The sequence below is a fragment of the Sminthopsis crassicaudata genome, chromosome 3 (genome assembly GCF_048593235.1).
Source record: "Sminthopsis crassicaudata isolate SCR6 chromosome 3, ASM4859323v1, whole genome shotgun sequence".
In the NCBI taxonomy this organism is placed as follows: Eukaryota; Metazoa; Chordata; class Mammalia; order Dasyuromorphia; family Dasyuridae; genus Sminthopsis; species Sminthopsis crassicaudata.
Genome location: NC_133619.1, coordinates 227,122,199 through 227,140,383, shown reverse-complemented (window position 1 = coordinate 227,140,383; position 18,185 = coordinate 227,122,199). Strand labels below are relative to the sequence as shown.

The window sequence follows — 18,185 nt, the reverse complement described above, 5'->3', positions numbered from 1 at the left end:
TCCAGGGCTGGTGCTCCATCCAATGTGCCACCTATCTGTCTCATTATTTATTAAAAGTATTTTCTGTGTATTTATTGTTTTAGAGCAGAATGACCAACACAGGTCATCATAAATGACAAATATTCAGCTGTACAAAATTGTGTATCTAGCTCTTAAGCACAAGTAGGAGAGAGAAATTAAAAAATACTTAAATACATATTTATGGACTACAAAAATAGCATTTAAACTAGATGAGTTTAAGTTGCTCTGCTTCCTTGGATTCACAATAATTGTTAATTTCCCCCATCCAACTGAATCATCAGTTTCACTGTGTGAATAATAGATCACAATAAATGAGTTCTCTACATATATGAACTGACCTGGAAACCTCTTTCCCCCTCCAAAAAAAAAAAACACAAAAAACCCAGGAATTACTGAAGATCAAGACTAGAATGCTAAGTATGGTTAAGTATTCTGCAAGATCCTTATTCACTTTCTATTTTTAGTTAGGATGTACTTATATAACTTTCTTCAATTCATCATACAGGACAAACATGAAGGCTCCATTTATTCCTCTAAGAACATTAGACCAGGAGCCCCTGAAAAAAGCTTTTTTGAAACCATCATCTTTGGCAATCCTTATTTAACAGTCAGTTGTGTCCCAGCGTACATGGTTATCAGAGCTCCTTTGTACTCAGACTGCATCATCATTCCTCACCTTGCTACATGAAAGGGTTAAGAAACCACATTTGGGGCAGCTAGGTGGCTCAGTGGATAGAGATTCAGGAGGACGGAAGTTCAAATCTGGCCTCAGACACTTAACACTTCCTAGCTGTGTGACCCTGGGCAAGTCACTTAACCCCAGCCTCAGAAAAAAAAACAAAAACAAAAAAAACAAGTCTCTTGTTACAGCTTGCACTGAGTGCCCCTCCCTTCTCTTCAAATGGCATAGGATCTAAATTATTAAGGAAAAGCTAACTGGATTGCAAAAAAGCATATGATAGTAACAACAGTTGTAGAAATTTTAATGGTTCTTTTTTCTTTTTGCTGAGACAACTGGGGTTAAGTGACTTGCCCAGGGTCACACACAGCTAGGAAGTGTGTTCAGTGTCTTGAGGCCAGATTTTAACTCAGATCCTCCTGACTTCAGGGCTAGTGCTCTATCCACTGAGCCACCTAGCTGCCCAAAACCACATTTCTTGACTCTATGTCCAAATTTCTTATGACTTGTACCATGCCACCTAGGTACCCACTTATGCTGTTGAATGAGTGGGAGCAAATGGTTTACAACATGGAGGTCGCAGGCTCCTGCCAGGTCATTCAGAGTCATGCTCTACTGGATTAATAGGAAAAACCTAGCTTCAGAATAGGAGAAAAGGCACAGTACTTTCTCTAATTATGAGGTAGGAAAGACCAGTGGACATGGAATCAGAAAGATCTGTTCTCTGGCATCTGTTTGCTCTGTGACTTTGGTCAGGTCATGCTTACTTTCTGATCTCTAATGTCTTTACCTGTAAAATGGGAGCTACTCCTAGTGCACTACATACTTTCACAAAAGAATTAAGAGAAAAGTGATTTGTAAATTTTAAACTTCTATATGTATATTTTTATTAATAGTCTAATAGAAAGAAGAAACCAGAAACTTAGAGCTGGATTTATTGTCCCCAGGGTAGATTTATAGGTTTTGAAGTAGTAAGCAAAGGAAAATGGAAAGAGAAGTGATCCTATACCTCTGAACATATCTAAACACGGATGCTACAAATTGTACAGAGTTTAAAATTCCAATCCCAGCATCCTTCCAAAGGAAGAATAGCTTAAAATACTTCCCTCTGATTCCAATCAACAAGAGGATGGGGGACATGGTGGTGGCAGATTTGCTCACACACTACAGGATTTTAGCACAATATTTCAGTGAATGGAAATTGCTGATGATCTGGGAAGAATAATATCTGGGTCAGACTTGCTTCCAACAGGGGAGGAAAGGGTATAGCTTCCTTGTCGATTGGTTGGTTCTTGAGCATAGAGAATGGTTTAGCCAAATAATGGAATTAAGATTACATTTTTGAGCCTTATGGGAGCTGGGCAGAGTCTAGGGGCTTTAAGATAGCAAGGCTATCTTTCCATGAAAGAACCCAATTAAATTCTCTCCCTCAGCTACAGGCAGATCTGATCTTGGAATGGCTTTCTGTTAAAACTTCAGAGACTATATCTGTACTTTTTTGAAGAAACGAATTAAGTTGCCATCTACAATTCTCGCCATTACAATTTTTTTTCCATATTTTGAGGTATCCTATTATCCTATTATTCCAAATTAGCCCTTCTCTGCAAAACTTTCTGACTGGCTTAAACCTTGTCTTATATCCTGAGGTCCAATTCAATTCAATTTTAATTGAATTCAGTGTAAATATTTGGTAAGGCCCAAATTATACTAGTACTAAAGATATGAAGTGTAATCTTTATTCTGAAATTTACAATAGATGGTGTGAGATATGCATGTAAATAAATCAGAGTAAGAAAGTAAGGTCAGATCTTGGCTTTGCTATTTATTATCTATGGGACCATAGATAACTTGCAAAGCAAGTCATTGAATTTCTCAAGATCTCAAAATGAGAAGGTTTTTTTTCCTAATACCAAATTGATGATTGTAGAGATTGGATCCAACCATTCCCAGCTAGGGGAAATCAGGAAAAATGATATAGAAGACATGGTACATGAATTTGGTCTTAAAATAGAAGGAGGTCTAATAAGAGGTGTTTGGACATGGGAATGAAGTCTCATATGGAGAGAACAACATATATCAAGACTGAAATCAAGAGAGACTAGAATGAAATTAAGAGGACAAATAATTTATACTGGCTGGAAAGAACCATGAAATTAAGTCTGAAAAAGTATGTAGTAGGTTAGATTACCAGAAAGTAATGAGATAGGAGAAAGTGTAATAAATTATACTTAACAGCACCATTGATAATAAACATAAAATATTTTACATATATTTGTGAATTATATTTATCACAATTACAGCATCTAAAGGTGTTCAATAGCCATCAAGCAGCCCATATCCAGGGAGAATTGCCACAATAACATATTTGATAAGTGATCCTTCAGATTCTCTCGAAGGACCCAATGCTGAGGTAACTATTGCCTCCTGAGGCAATCTATTCTACTTGTAGGTCATTCTAATTGTTAGGTCGTCTTTCCTGAGAAGTTTAAATTTGCCTTTTTGTAATATGTATTCCTTGCTCTGGGTTCTGCCCTTTAGGGATAAATAGAACAAATCTAATAACTTCTGTCCACATGACAGTCCTTAATATCCTTGAAAACCATTAACATGTCCATCTCTCTTGGTCCCCCCACCTTCCAGCCCTTTGAATTCTTTTTCTTTTGGCTAAAAATCACCAGTTCTTTCAAATGATCCTCTGATAATATGACTTGGGCCTCCTGAGCATCCTACCTATAGTTAGCTGCCTCCCTCTGGATGCATGACCCATGTAGTCTGACTAGAGTATCTGAGGGCTCTGACTGCCTTCTTATTCCTGGAAACGATGTCTGTCTTAATGTAATCTCCAAAACTGCATGAGCTCTTCGGCTGCCATATTGCATATTGACTCAGGAGGAACTTGAAGTTACAACATTCTAAAGCACCAGATGTTTTTCAGATGGATTGTTTCTTTCCTCCATCTTGCAGCTGTGTAATTGAATTTGAATCAAGTGTAAGACTATATCTATCCCTACTGAATACTTATGAGCCCACATAGTACATTGGATGGCTGAACTTGGAATCAGGAAGATCTGGGTTCTAATGCTTCCTCAGATAATTGCAAGCTAGTCACTTAACCTCTCTGGGTCTCAGCTTCCTCAATCTGTAAAATTAAAGGGCTGGACTCTGTGACTTCTAACAACTAAATCTACAACCTCATGGATTTCATCTTTGTTTTAGTCCACTAAGAGTCTACCAAGTTCTTCTTGGATCCTCTCAATTAATATGGTACCTATCCTTCTGAGCTCTGTGTCATCTGCAAATTTGATGAGCATGCCATGTATACAAATGTAACCTGCGTTGTTCTCAAACTTGGGACTGTTCAGGCACCTAGGGGGCATTTGCTGAGCTGTGACTACCCATACTGGCAGAGAGAATACTGACATGAGGAAGCCTGCATGATTTTCGGCTTCTCATAGAGAATCAATCTAGAAATAGGAATGTTCCTAATCAAGCCCAGATCCCCGAGCATTCTACACCTCCTTTTTATCTTGCCAACAAAACAACAACTATTCCTTGAGTGTGGTCATTTGATCTATCTGGATTCATGTAACTGTATTATCATAGAGTTCACATCACTTTACTTTGTCCACAAGAAGTCTGTTATATATTTTGTTAAGAACTAAGTAAATTATATCTACAACATTTTCATGATATTAATTTAGTAACCCTGTTAAAAAAGGAAATAAGGTTGGTCTGTAATCATGGCTTCCTTTTCTAGATATTCCCTATCCATATCTTAAATTAAAATCCACAACTTTTCAAGAAGTAATAGAAAATTAAATAGGAAAGACATACAACTGTTAGAATGATAAAAATATAAAAGATAAATAAGAAAAAAAGTTACAACCAATATTGAAGAACCAGGATTTTATATATTACATATGTATATATGATTAACGATAGCAAAACAGGAAATGTGTGTGTGTGTGTCTATGTATGTATTTGGAACTTAGGAACTATTTAGTTTCAAAAACTACTAAGTTAAATTTGCAAAGGAATTAATTTAACATTTTACCTTACTAGTAAACTAATTAATGTTTAAAGACTCAATTTTTTTTAATTGTAGGACATACACATTCTTTTTGACAAACTATAGTTTATTTTTAAAATAAATTTATTTACACAGCATTTATAATCTATCTCTCCCACAGTTTCCCACTTCCCCAAATAAACAAAACTGAATAATAAAACCCTCATCCGAAGCATACAGAGTTCAACAAAACAAATTTCCACATTGGCCATGCCCAAAAATGTGTCTCTTTTTTGCATTTTAAGCTCATTACCTCTTTGAAAGGAGGTGAATAACTTATTTCATCTTTAGCATACTTTTTTTTCCCAAATGTATATTGAACATTCACAAAATAGAGCATGTTTTAGATCTTAATGAAATCCTTTTGAAAGGCAGAAATTTATGGATCATAACACAATAAAACTAAAAAATTAACAAATATGTAATAAAAAAGTAAAGGTCTATAGTAAAAATGGTTTAATAAATAAAATGCCTGGGTTAAAAAATAATAGACTTAACAGATAAAGACAAAGGCAATATTAACAAAAGTACAACATCAAAATATAATGGCTGTACCCAAAGTTGCATTAGTAGAGGCAAATCCACACCATGCTAGGGGTCACCCTCAATGTCATGATTGAGGCATTAAAGTAGGACTTTTGTGAAAATTTTAGAACAATGTAAATTGCTAATTATAATTTTTGTAATCTTTTAAAACAACTCTTGATTTAATATTTCCAGTATTCTTTTATTTCATCTTAGTAATTTCTACTTTGAACTCAGTCTTCTTTCTTTCCTTTGATATGGGATCTTCTCTTTTATTTTAAATACCAATATAAAATCTGAGACTTTTTTTTTTTCTGTTAATAAAATCATTCAGCACCATATTTCTGCATGTAAGTGTAGAACCACAATCTTGAGGGAGGCTTATTTATATTGACTTTCAAAGTAGCTGTCATTTTCTTAAAGCACAATCAATGCCTAGATTGGACTGGAAAAACACATTAACTGAACTTTGAAAAATTATCTTGACTGCTATATTCTCTGCCATTAGGATCAGTTAACCATCTGCTTTACTATTGCGAAATTTTGTTATAGTGACTTTGTCTACTTATCCACCCAGAATACACATACCCCCCCCTTTTTTTTTTTTTTTTGGTATATTCTGAACTTGGTGAACACCAGCAAACACAAGCATTTCCACATTTAAAGAATAATTTTTAAAAGTTTTTTTTGTATATGAAACTATAGTTTAATTTTGTTCTTTTTTCTTTAAAAAATATTGTTAGTTTCAAAACATTTGTGTTTGTTCTTTCCCCCTTTTAACTTCCTTATATTTTCTCCTGTGTCTTTTGAAAATGCTTCAATAATTCTTTTATCTTTTTAGAAAATTATTGTGGATGAAGTGCTGGGACCTGGTATCAAGAAGAGTTGAATTCAAATCCTACTCTTCGATACTTACTAACAAGTCTGGGAAAATCATGTGACGTGACCACTTCCAGCTTCAGTTTCCTCATTTGTAAAATGGGGATAGTAATCATATTTACTTAACAGGTTTGTTCTAAGAATCAAATGAGTTAATATGTAAAATATTTTGCAAACCTTAAAAGCACTATATAAACTCTATTCTCACCTATCTAATGACATCACTACTATACTTCTCCCTTTCTTTCACTTGCCCTGAAAATTCTAAACAAAACTTTCTTGTAATCAATAAACAAAGTCAAACAACAACAAAGTGCACACATTAGCCTTTTATGAAAATGTCTCATTCTGTACTTTTAGTGCTTTTCTGCGTTTTTTTTATATTCTTTTCTGTATCATGGACCCTGAAAATTCTGGTGAAGTCTATGGACCCCTTCTTAGAACCATGCTTTAAAATGTATAAAGTAAAATACACGGAGTTACATAAGAAACAGTTATACTGAAACAGTGTTACAAAATTATTTTTAAAATCCACCATTTCAAAGCTCCCAGGCTAAGAAACTCCTGTGTTGAAGTTTCTCATGTTTCTGTCAAGAGGTGGGAAGCATGTTTTATTACTTTATGCCTTGTTAGATGAACTTTGGCTTTTGCCATCAGGTTTTTGGTGTGCCCTTCATACCAATGCCGTACTATGCAAAGAGAACTGACAGGGGCAGCTAGGTGGCGCAGTGGATAGAGCACCAGCCTTGAATTCAGGAGGAGCCAAATTCAAATCTGGTCTCAGACACTTAACACTTCCTACCTGTGTGACCCCGGCAAGTCACTTAACCCCAGCCTCAGGGGGGAAAAAAAGTGTTTGAAGCAAAGAGAACTGACTCTAAGAGCAAAGGACCCTAGATCCAATTCTACCCCTCATGTTTACTACCAGTCCAACCATGGCAGTCACCCCATTTCCCAGCTTTTTTCTTCACATGCAAAATGAGGGGTTGCACTGGATGGTTTCTGCTCCATTTTCTTCCTAGCTACAGATACATAAGCTTTTGTGCTACATTTCCCCCAAACTATAACTAGGGGAGTTGAAGTCAATTCAGTTTGATTTGTAATGCACCCTATTAGCGGTCAATGTGGAACACAACCAGGGATGATTACTCTTGTATCCTTTCTATGTATTATCTTCCTCTATTAGGATGTAAGCTCCTTGAAGACAGGGCCTATCTAGTTTATGCCATGGCACTTAAAAAATTTATTTTTCATTTCATTTCATACACACCCTGTTTTTACACTTTGTCATAAAGATCTCAACACTAAACTAAATCAGTATTCTCCAAATGATGTTATATGATTGCGTATCACGAACTATCAGGATTTCAGAAGAATTAAAGTCACAAATAACTCAAAAGACATTAGAAGATGCATAGTAGATATAGGGAAGCTAATAATCTGTATAAACACATATGTATAAAAATATAATTGAGGGTATATATGAACTGGCATATATTGATAATAAAAGACAACAGAAATACAGCTAAAGATATTAGAAGAATAAGATAAATGCCTTAGCATATAGGGAAGATCTTTTATGGAAGATTTGTGGAAAAACAGGCAAGAATCTCACAAGATGAGGAACCATGGAGGGCTGGCAATTTACTTTGATGGAAGGAGTATCAAAATACCAAGGAAATTCCTGCTTCATCTACAGAAGGTTATGTATAGGATTTGGAGGTAGGGTGATTCAAGGAGCGCTATCAAGGAATACAAACTCTACATCAATCCATCAAAGTACCTGAAATCCCCATAGTCATTCTAATGGGGAACATGAGTACACTGAGCAGGAGGGATGTTAGGGAAATGACTAAAAAGGTAAAGTATTGCAGTAGGGCAAACTATATAAAATAACAGTCTAACCTTTCCCTGGGTAGGAGAGAAAATTTCACTTAAAAACAAAACAAAACAAAAACCAAAAAACTACCTTTCTGACATTTCTCAGGAAAACATTCAGTTTAATGTCTGAAAGGAAACTTTAGATAAAGTTTATTTAATTGAATCTCTTTTTCTCTCCAGGCAAGTATAATGTTGCTTTCATAGCAGTGAAATGTATTCTGAGCATCTAAACAGGTGCTAACTACTTCTTTTTGTGGGGAATTTAGAAATAAAATGTCAACTTTGCCTTTAAGGGGATAATTGTGTAAGTGCAGGAGATAAGATTAATAAAGAAACCAAAGGGGAACAATATAAGACAACAGGATATAAGTGAGAATTACATGAAATGGATTAAACATGCTATAAAAAGTGGAGACCAGTGAAGACTAGAAAAGTCAGAGAATACTTCATGGAAGAAGTGGAATTTGAAAAGTGACCTTAAAGGATGGAAGACCTTTTTAATACACAGGAGGAAAGGGAGATCCTTTTGCAAAAAGGGAACAACTTGTACAAAGACACAAAGATAGAAATAAACATTTATGTGGCAGTGAATGAGCAAGTTGGAAAGTAGTGAGAAATAAGGCTAGGTAGGACAGGTCTAGATTATGTAAGGTCTTGAAAGCTTAGGAAGAGGTATTTAGATTTGATGCAGTAAAGAATAAGAAACCATTGTAGGCTTTTGTATGGAAGAATAAAGTGAAGAAAGGAGTACTTAAGGAAAATTAGTTCTGCAGTACCATGCAAGATTCATTGGGATGGAGAAAACCTGGAGAGTCTGGGAAGTCAAATGTTGGAATAAAGGTATAGGTGATGAGGCATGAACCCACACAGATATGAGTTTGGATTTGGATGGTACCAGAGGAAATCTCAACCAAAACAAAGCAAGGGACAGATAGATGTTAGAGGAATTTTAATTTTAAAAAAGACACGATTTGGTGATGGAATAGATAGAAAAGATGAAGGAAACAGGCTAAAGGGGACCGCAAGACTATCACTTTAGGTTACCAGAAACATGTAAATGAGAAGTTAAGAATTAAAGATAAAAATCTGGAAGACATCAACATGGAGTTGCAGTCTCAACAATGACATGGATGTGGTCTACATGTAAGGGAGTGTAAAGAAAGGCAGAAACCAGTAATGAAGGCTTGGAAAATGCTCACAGTTTTGAGAATAAAAGAAAGAGAAAAGCTGCAGGAGGGGCAGGAAAGAACCAAAATCGTGCAATGTCATGGAACTCAAAGTGAGGGAAAATTTTAAGAATGAAGAAATGACCAACTGTCAAATATGACAAAAAAGAATAAGGACAGAGAAAGCCATTGGATTTGACAAAAAAGTCACAGATGACTGCAACGTATTTCAGTAGAGTGTAGAGATGTATACTAGATTGCAGGGAGTAAAGGAAGTATAGACTACTTGCCCATAACCATGGTGACACGCCAGACCAGGAGTTTACAGTGAAGGCCATTTTCCTCTGCTGCAGTTTTGTTGTCTGACTAGTTTGTGTCTCTGCCTGCAGTATGAAGGACCAACATGCTGCTTTGAGTAAAGGTTGGAAATAAAATATAGATGTTATATTTCTCCCCTCCCAAACCCTTTCCATCCCTGTTTATGTTCTTCCTCTAAAATCTACATCTGATTTGCAAATAAGTTAGAATGGCTGTCAGTTCTCTGTAAAAACCACTTTCCCCCAGGTTTATTTATTACACACACACACACACACACACACACACATATGAAAACTCAAGCCCACAGTGAAAAAAAAATTAAGATGACTGAGTTTTCATAAGTAAAATAAAATTTCAGCTAACTAGGATGTTTAGAAAATGGAATATTAATTTTATTTTCCAGTTAACTGAAGGTTAATAAAAAATTTCTTATTGAAAACCTGGTTCTTTGAAATATGCAAGTTTACTTTTGTGTCTCAGTAACATAATAGTTCTTGAAGCAAATCTGAAAATTGTCAACATGAATTCTTATAACCCATTACCATGGATATAGAAGATATAAGATGAGCTGAATTTAGATTTAAAAACATAAAATTTCAATATTTCTCCCATAATTTCTTTTAAACATAGAGCTCAGGAAAAGTAATGTTTATTTATGAATTTTGGTTGGTTGTTTCTAGTTAAAGTTTTACACTGAGATGAAGGAATAAATGAGAAATGTTTAAAAGGTAGTTAAATAATTGTAAAATAAAAACAAAAAATTATGCTGTACCTGCAAATAATTCCAAATGTACCAGGAAATAGAAAAGAATAAGAAGAATCAATCATAGACATAAGACAAAATGGAGCATTATCATAACTGGAAACAAAGAAGGCTAAAAATAGAATGGCTAAGTGGTGCAGTGGATAGAGTATTCAACTTGCAGTCAGGTAGATTAGAATTCAAACCTGTCTTCAGATATCGTGTGACCTTGGCACTTAATCCTGTTTGCAGGGTTTGCATCTGCAAAATGAGCTGAAGAAGGAAATGGCAAACCACTCTAATATCTTTGTCAAGAAAACTATAGATTAGAGTCACAAAGAGTTAAACAGAACTGGAAATGATTGAACAATAACAACAAACAGATTTGAAGATTTTTCTTAAGATGCTATTTTAAAGAAGTAGAACTAAGTGGCCTGAAAGCTAGAAAAGTTAACAAATCTTAGAAATGAGGTACTCTATGAACAGGTAGGATTTATCAATGAATTAAAATTTACTGATTGGTTAAACAAATCCAACATGGAATAATAGTAAGAGAAGAAAATATCAAAGTCTGTTTGACAAGGGTCATTGATTTACTTTAGAAAGATGAAAGATGAAAAGAATTGAAGAATCTTACTACTATTGACTTTAGGATGTAAATATTTGTGGTAATTTAACTGAAGTATTATTAACTGACAGATTAAAGCATCAAGCTTTAAACCAAAGAATAAAATTCTTTAGTATTTAGTATTAATAATGTTTAAGATCCCTTAAAATGTTTCTCAAATTTTAGATGACAATTATCAGGGAGTCATTTGCTCAAGTAAACTTACTGTTGAGCTTTCAGATTTATAGACAAAAGAAATTAGACCTTTCTGTGGGGGTTCAAAGCAAAACAATCTTATGAGGTCCAGTCCACAAAAGCCAAGTTGACTTTCCCCATCAGTAATTATATTTTCATTAAAGTAGATAGAAATAAGCTGAAATAATGGACAGCTCCTGTGTTGCGATTAATACCAAGCTAAACACTGGGGGCACATCGGAGAGAGAAATAAATTGTAGTATGCAGCATCATTTTACTCCCTGGGTGGAAACCTACCTCACTGTGCTTATGAGAGTAAATTCCTTTTTGGTGATTCTCACCTGGTGAGGTCTAGCTTTCATGATACATAGTAAATTTCTGTCACTGATTCTTGTGACAGGGGTCCAGCTGGAATCAGATTTCTTAATCACTAAACTTTTGTTCTCCTAGTCTAAGTACTTAACAGTGATCCCACTTACACATATTAAAGTCTGAAAAGAGATGGGAGAAGGGCTGGAATTTAGTATGATGCTAATTTCTTACCGAATTATTCATAACCTAAAACATTATTATGTCTAGAAGAGTTTTCAAGAGTTTTCCAATAATCATGGAAGTCATAACTGGAAGTCAGGGAAATCAAACAGGAAACCTTAAATTCTTCTGATTTCCCATGACTTTTTGGCTTAGGCAGGGGGCTCTAGTCATGCTACTTCTTTGTAGGAAAGAAAAATAACTTCATTAGTTCCCTATTGATAAATGAGTAAATTTCATATGCTTTTACCTGATATTTGAGCTATTAGCCTGATCTTATATTACTCCTTCAATCTACACTAACCAAAATGGACACAGACATGCCTGGTATTTTCTTAGCTTTGCTTCTGCTTAAGCTGTTCTTTGTGCCTGGAACTACTGAATTTCTATTAACCACAATTCAAACACAAACTTCTTCATGAAGTTTTTTTCTTTGTATTTTCTTCATCATCCTGAACAGTTCTTAGCACATCAGTGTTTAATAAACCTTTGTTGAATATAACTGAATTTTAACTTAAAAGAATTAGGAAATTGTCTCTTTCTGAATCACTGATGGTATTCTAGGGCTTGTGACTTAGCCTAGACTTGTTAGCAAAGTAATTGTGTCCTAATGGTAAAAAAGGTGAAAGGGAACCTGTATATCTTTGTAATCTTGATACTGTTCAGAGCAGCCTGAAGTGAAAGATAGACAGAATTTTACCTGACCCTTAGGAAGAAAGGAAAGGAGGGACGCACTGGAGGAGATGAACTATGATAAACTTCTTTTTCCCAGGTCTGTTCTTACAAATGCCCCTGAATTCTACCTTGTCTACTCTTTTAGTTGAAACCTGTGTAACATCCCTAGAGGAAGACAGACTGAAGACTACCCAAATCCCTGTGGTTTGGGAATATGCAAAATAGAAAACCCCAAGCATTGGATTGAGGCTATCTTCTCCAGGGAAAGTTCTTATAATAGGAAAAAAATGAGGTTAGAAAGAGTGGCCTGGAAAGAGTGGTCAAAATAAATAGCAGATATTAAGAGGTAAAAGAAACAATAGAATTTGGGGCATCTCAGAATAGGAACACAGAAAGAAGTGCCAAATAAAGAATAGATTAATTCTGACCAGTTAGGTTCCAAACACTTTTGGTTATTAGATGTTGCAAGGGTTTTTATGTTGCTTTTTTAAAAAAGGTGATATTAATCTCCCTCATTCCTGGTAACACTGCAAGTTAAAAGTCACTCCTTAGAAATAGACTGAGAATATTATTAAATTTATTTGTTCCCTAAAAATAATGAGTTTTGACTCACTTTTCTGGATATATTTTAGTGTCTCCATTAAAGTCTGTAGTTTTATGATTTAAAAAAATTGTTATAGTTTATAAAGAATGTTTAGTATTTTTGCAAATGATCTTTTTTCTGCTTTATAACATATTCAAGTTTGTAAAAGTACTTCTTGATGGAATAGAAACATTTATCCAGAAGTTGCCATAAAGCTTTTTCTAAGCCTTAGAAATGTTTTTTCCTAAGGTTTAAATAATTTTATATTTTTCTTCTTATACTTGTCAGAAATATCTAGTCTTGAAAAAGAGCCATTAAGGGGCAGCTAGGTGGTGCAGTGAATAGAGTATCAGCCTTGAGGTCAGGAGTACCTGAGTTCAAATCTGCCCTCAGACAGTTAACACTTCCTAGCTGTGTGACCTTGGACAAGTCATTTAACCCCAACTGCTTCAACAAAAAGAAAAAGAAAAAAATCCTTAAAATTTCTACAACTGTTGTTACTATCATATATATATATATATATATATATATATATATATATATATATATATTTGCAATTCAATTAGCTTTTCTTTAAGAATTTAGATCCTTTGCCATTTGCTATATATACACTACATATACATATTTATATGCATGTGTGTAAATATATAATATATATATTGCTGCACCATAGTTGGTGACTTTAATCATAATACAATTTGCTTGTTTAGTTATGCCATTGCCAATTTTTAACAACTTTACTTATGATCATGATTAAAACTTCTGCTTTTTAGAATCCTCTAAAGCACATATTGTCCTTAACTCATTTTCACCTGTTTTTATGCCTTGAATGTGTTTCTTGTATGCTGTTTAATTCATATTTTCACATTCATATTTATTTTGCCATTCATTGACATTTTATCATGGAGTTTAGTTTATTCATATTTAGGGTTATAGCTGCTAAATTTCTATTTTCTGCTATTATATTGATTTTTCTTCTCTTTTCCTTAGCACCAAGACTGATTTGTTTTGCTTATTTGATCACACTCTTCCTCTTATCATACCTCAGCCCAAATCCCTTGAGTTTACTCAATTTTTATATTCACTCTCAACTTAGATTAATTGGATTAGTACAGAATCCAACCCGCCTAAAATCACCATTCTCTCTTTCTTAACTGAGAAACAATAATTTATGGTACTCTTTGCCAAGAAGTCCTAATTTACTTAATCCTCTCCTTCCTTACTACTTTCCCTTTCAAGGCTGCTCAGGAATCTTATTTCCTCTTCAAGATTTTGCACTTACAAATTTTTTGTTTGTTTGCTTTTTAGAGTTTTCTCCATGAAAATACCAGATCTTGAGCTTCTAGAAGACAAAAGTTTTGCTCTCTTCCTCTATCCAACCCAACGATTCCACTATGTATTTTTACCAGTGCCTTCTTATCATCATCTCTGGGTTTTTTTCAAGTTCTTCTTCTGAAAAGCCTCAATTCTAGAAAATAGAAACTAATTCATGAAAGAAACATTGTAGTATACCAGAAGGCACTTTGCATCCTATTATCAAGAGGCCTGATCCTGCTTCAATTCAAGCCTTTTCATTAACTACCTGTCCATCTGATCTTTGATTGTTCCTATGCCTTGCCCATCTCTGACCCATGCACCCGATACTCGGAGCTGAAATACTTATTTCTCTTTCAGTGGAAGTAGTCCCAGAGAACACACCTGCTTAAAAACAGGTCTCCAGAAATGCCTACTTCCAGAATGTAATCTATTGCAAGATCTTGCCATTGAAGAAGCATTTGTTTTCTAAAAGGCAGAACAAATTCTCACTTCCTATTGCCTAATGTTCTTCAATCTCTTAAAAGTTCCCCATGCACAGTTATTCAAAAACAAAAATTCATCCTTCTCTAAAGCTCAGACCATGTGGGAATTTTTCACTAAATTCTTCTTGTTGCTTCCCAAATGATTTTCATCTATACTTTCTCGTACTCCAAAATACTGACTCATGAGACAATGTGATATTACTTGAAGAAATTTTGATGCAATTTTCCTCCTTTCCTATTCATTACTTTTTTAACCTTAGTTCTTTTGACTATAGATGTCTTCTTTATTTTCAATGACTTTTTAAAAAAAAATTAATAGCCTTGTCTAGCATTAGAAGCATGAAAAACGTAATTTTATTGCCTAAGCCTTTTCTTACTAGCTTACTTATTAGCTATGCATTTACGTACTTTTCTTTTATCTCTTTTGATATGTTTAATGGAAAATATGCGTTAGCAAGATAATTGTTTAAGTATGTATGCATATATTGGATTTAACGTATTTTTGCCATGTTTAACATATATTGGATTACTTGCCATCTGGGAGAGAGAGTGGGGAGTGTAAGAGTCTGGAGCTGTGTCTTCCGGTGCTCTGTTGGATTTGAGAACTACCACTTGGAGAGGTGGTGGCCAGAGATCTCTGAAGATCTCTGATTGGGATAAGATTGGTAAAGAACCATGTATGAGACAGTGGCAAGGGATTTCTGAAGGCCTGGGAATTAGGCATGACTGATAATCAGTAATCTCTGGGTGGGAGGTTTACAAGGGAGGAAAGTGGAATACAAGATTTTGCAAGGGTCAATGTTGAAAAATTATCCATGTATATGTTTTGAAAATAAAAAACTTTAATAAAAAAGAAAATATGCTGCCTTACATCTGTTTTTTTTTTTTCCAGGAAATAACTCAATATATTCCTATTTGCTAAAAGTTAACATTTCCTGTTAGTGATGATTAGATTCAGCTTATGTTACCTTGAAGTACAAACAGATGATCTTTGCTTTTTAGATTATCATATTCCAAATCTTATTCTTGTCTCTCATAAATTAGTAAACTGTCTTAAACTATTTGAATGTTTCTCATTAGTAGTGAACAAGCTTTTTTCTAGATGCTTGCAATAGTATTGCTTAATAAATGAAGTTCTTAAGCATAACCATCACAATTTTTGGTCAATTATTAAACTTGCTGCTTTTTTCTTTTAGTGTTATGTGGATTCTAGCCAACTATCTTTTGCTCTCTGTTCCCAATATCTTGAGACAATTTGCTATATGGCAATGAGATACAGATTTTAACTCTCTCTGAAGAATTAAAAAATTCTTTCTGAAGAGGACAATGGAGAGGCAAGGCACATGGTGGGCATGAGTAGGCTAAAACATGTAACCAACAAGGGACTCTAAAGCATAGGAGTAAAAGATAATGAATTTATATATTAGGAAGATAAGATGGGTTGGTATCATGGCAAGAGCAGTCAGAGTGTTACACTAGTACTCTTGCAATATTAGGAAGAAGTAAGAAAGGCCTCCAATATGAAGTGAATACCTGAATAAACTCTCTATAGTAAACTTGGGGGGGGTGGAATCATGGAAAAGAATCACATAGGATGAATAGGAACAGATAGATTGAAGGGTACAACATTGGAGGGAACATCTAAACTGATGAGATAGGAGATTTGAGTAACAGAGATTTCCTGATGTTTAGCCTTTTTAAAAATCAAATTCCATTTTTTCCCTAGAACTGTGATCATGAGGATATGTGGACTTGTTCTCAAAATCATTCATTTTGACTTCTATACTACTCATGTTTTTCAATATTTTTTATACCTTTTTCAACATTTGTAATTTTCTAGTTAAAAATTGCCATTTTCTTTTTGTAGTTCCCACTCATAACATTTTTAGCAAGCTTTAATTGCTTCAAAATTTTTCCTTATACCAAATCTATATTTGCTTCTTTGCAATTTTTGCCAATTGTTCTTAGTTCTTCCTTTTTGAACAAACAAAACAAGTCTAATCTCTTTTCCATGTTGTAGTCCTTCAAATACTTGAAAAGAAAGCTATTATGCTCATATCCCCATCCCTTAGTGATGAACCAAGGTGCTCTCTTACTATGATCTTATTTATTTTTGATATCAACTCTAAGTTGGGAATGTTATATCCTTTCCAATCCAAAAATCATTCTCCTTGGCAGAAAAAAAAAGAAAGCAAAACCTAAATTAAGCATCTCTTCATCATTAGTTTATTCTCAGTTCCCAATACACTGGAAACCAAACCAAAACAAAAAACCCTAACTCTTTTTCATTATCCTTAACTTTTACCAGCCTCATTTTATTATGAGCTTTTAGTATTTCTGACACTTTTCATAGGCCATGCTATAATTTCTAGCATAACTTTTGATTTAAACTTAATTAAAATTAAATTTTAAATTATAACCTTAACTTAAAATTATGCTTTTGCCATACAAATACAAAATTTGTATATTTGTTGTTAGCTCTGGTACCAACCTTTGTTTCCATTTTTTGTGTATATCTTAACAAAATCTAAATTGTTGAGTTCTTGGTACATCCCCATATGTTTACTTAGACCACTCCCCTATTTTCTTTTCATTGGAATTCTTCAGAATTTCATTCTTGACATCTTATCATCCCTTCCTGGACTGACTTCACCTATAAAATGTTATTCCATGGAATTCTACTTATTTTTTATCTAGACTCTTTGCAATTTGTGCTGCCAAAATCTAATCTAACAATACATAGCTTTCCTCTCTTTCTCTATGATAAATTCTAAGAAAAAGGAGTCAAGCTTCCTTGAAATGCTGCCATCATTTCCATCCTATCAACCAATTCTTCCCTGTTGATGAGAATCATATTCAGAATATAACTTCTTTGTTAATTCAAGTCAGATAAAAATTATTAATAAATCTATTTTTGGAAGACTGTAAACTCCAGCTGATGTTTGGATAACTTAAGTCTCTTACTATCATTTGCTCACACCTCTGTCAAAATTCATCTCTGACTCTTCAAATCTTTTTTCTTCCTGGGCTTTCCTTTTTAAAATGAACATTATAGTATCCTCCTGATAATTTGGTATGTTAAAAGGTAGTTCTCGAATCTTTTCATCTAAATTGTCTACTCTGTTTTTTTTTGATATCTTCTCTGAGAGCTGATTTCTACCTTAATTTTCATTCTAATCTTTTTTAATTATTTTACTTCTCTTTTGAACCATTTTGGAAGCTTATTCCATTATTTCTGGGGTCCTACAAAATTTATTGCCTTACTTTTCCTTTTCATAGTGAATTTAAAAATATTTTTCCTTTATTCTGTAGTATTTAGTTAGTTAAGATCTAACATTTACATAGTATTTTAAGGCTTATGAAGTATTTTATGAAAATTTCATTTGATCCTCACAACTGTTTGGTAGGAGTTATATGTTATTTTTATTTTGTAGAGGAAACAACTTATTTTGAGAGATGTTGTAAGTGACTTGTCCAGGGTCATATGGAATATAAGTAGAAAGAAAGAAAGAAAG

General features: G+C 34.0%; 1 protein-coding gene across 5 annotated transcripts in view; it reads right to left on the bottom strand.

Annotated features, from left to right (window-relative positions):
- MAPRE3 (microtubule associated protein RP/EB family member 3) overlaps positions 1-18,185 on the bottom strand; it is an 83,495-nt gene that overhangs the window by 11,385 nt on the left and 53,925 nt on the right. Inside the window, exon 2 of one of the 5 annotated variants that reach the window (XM_074300136.1) lies at positions 9,511-9,603. The exons of the other annotated variants lie outside the window; for them this stretch is intronic. The gene's annotated coding sequence lies outside the window, so the exon portion shown is untranslated. The remainder of the gene's footprint in view (positions 1-9,510; positions 9,604-18,185) is intronic. 5 annotated transcript variants of the gene reach the window in all.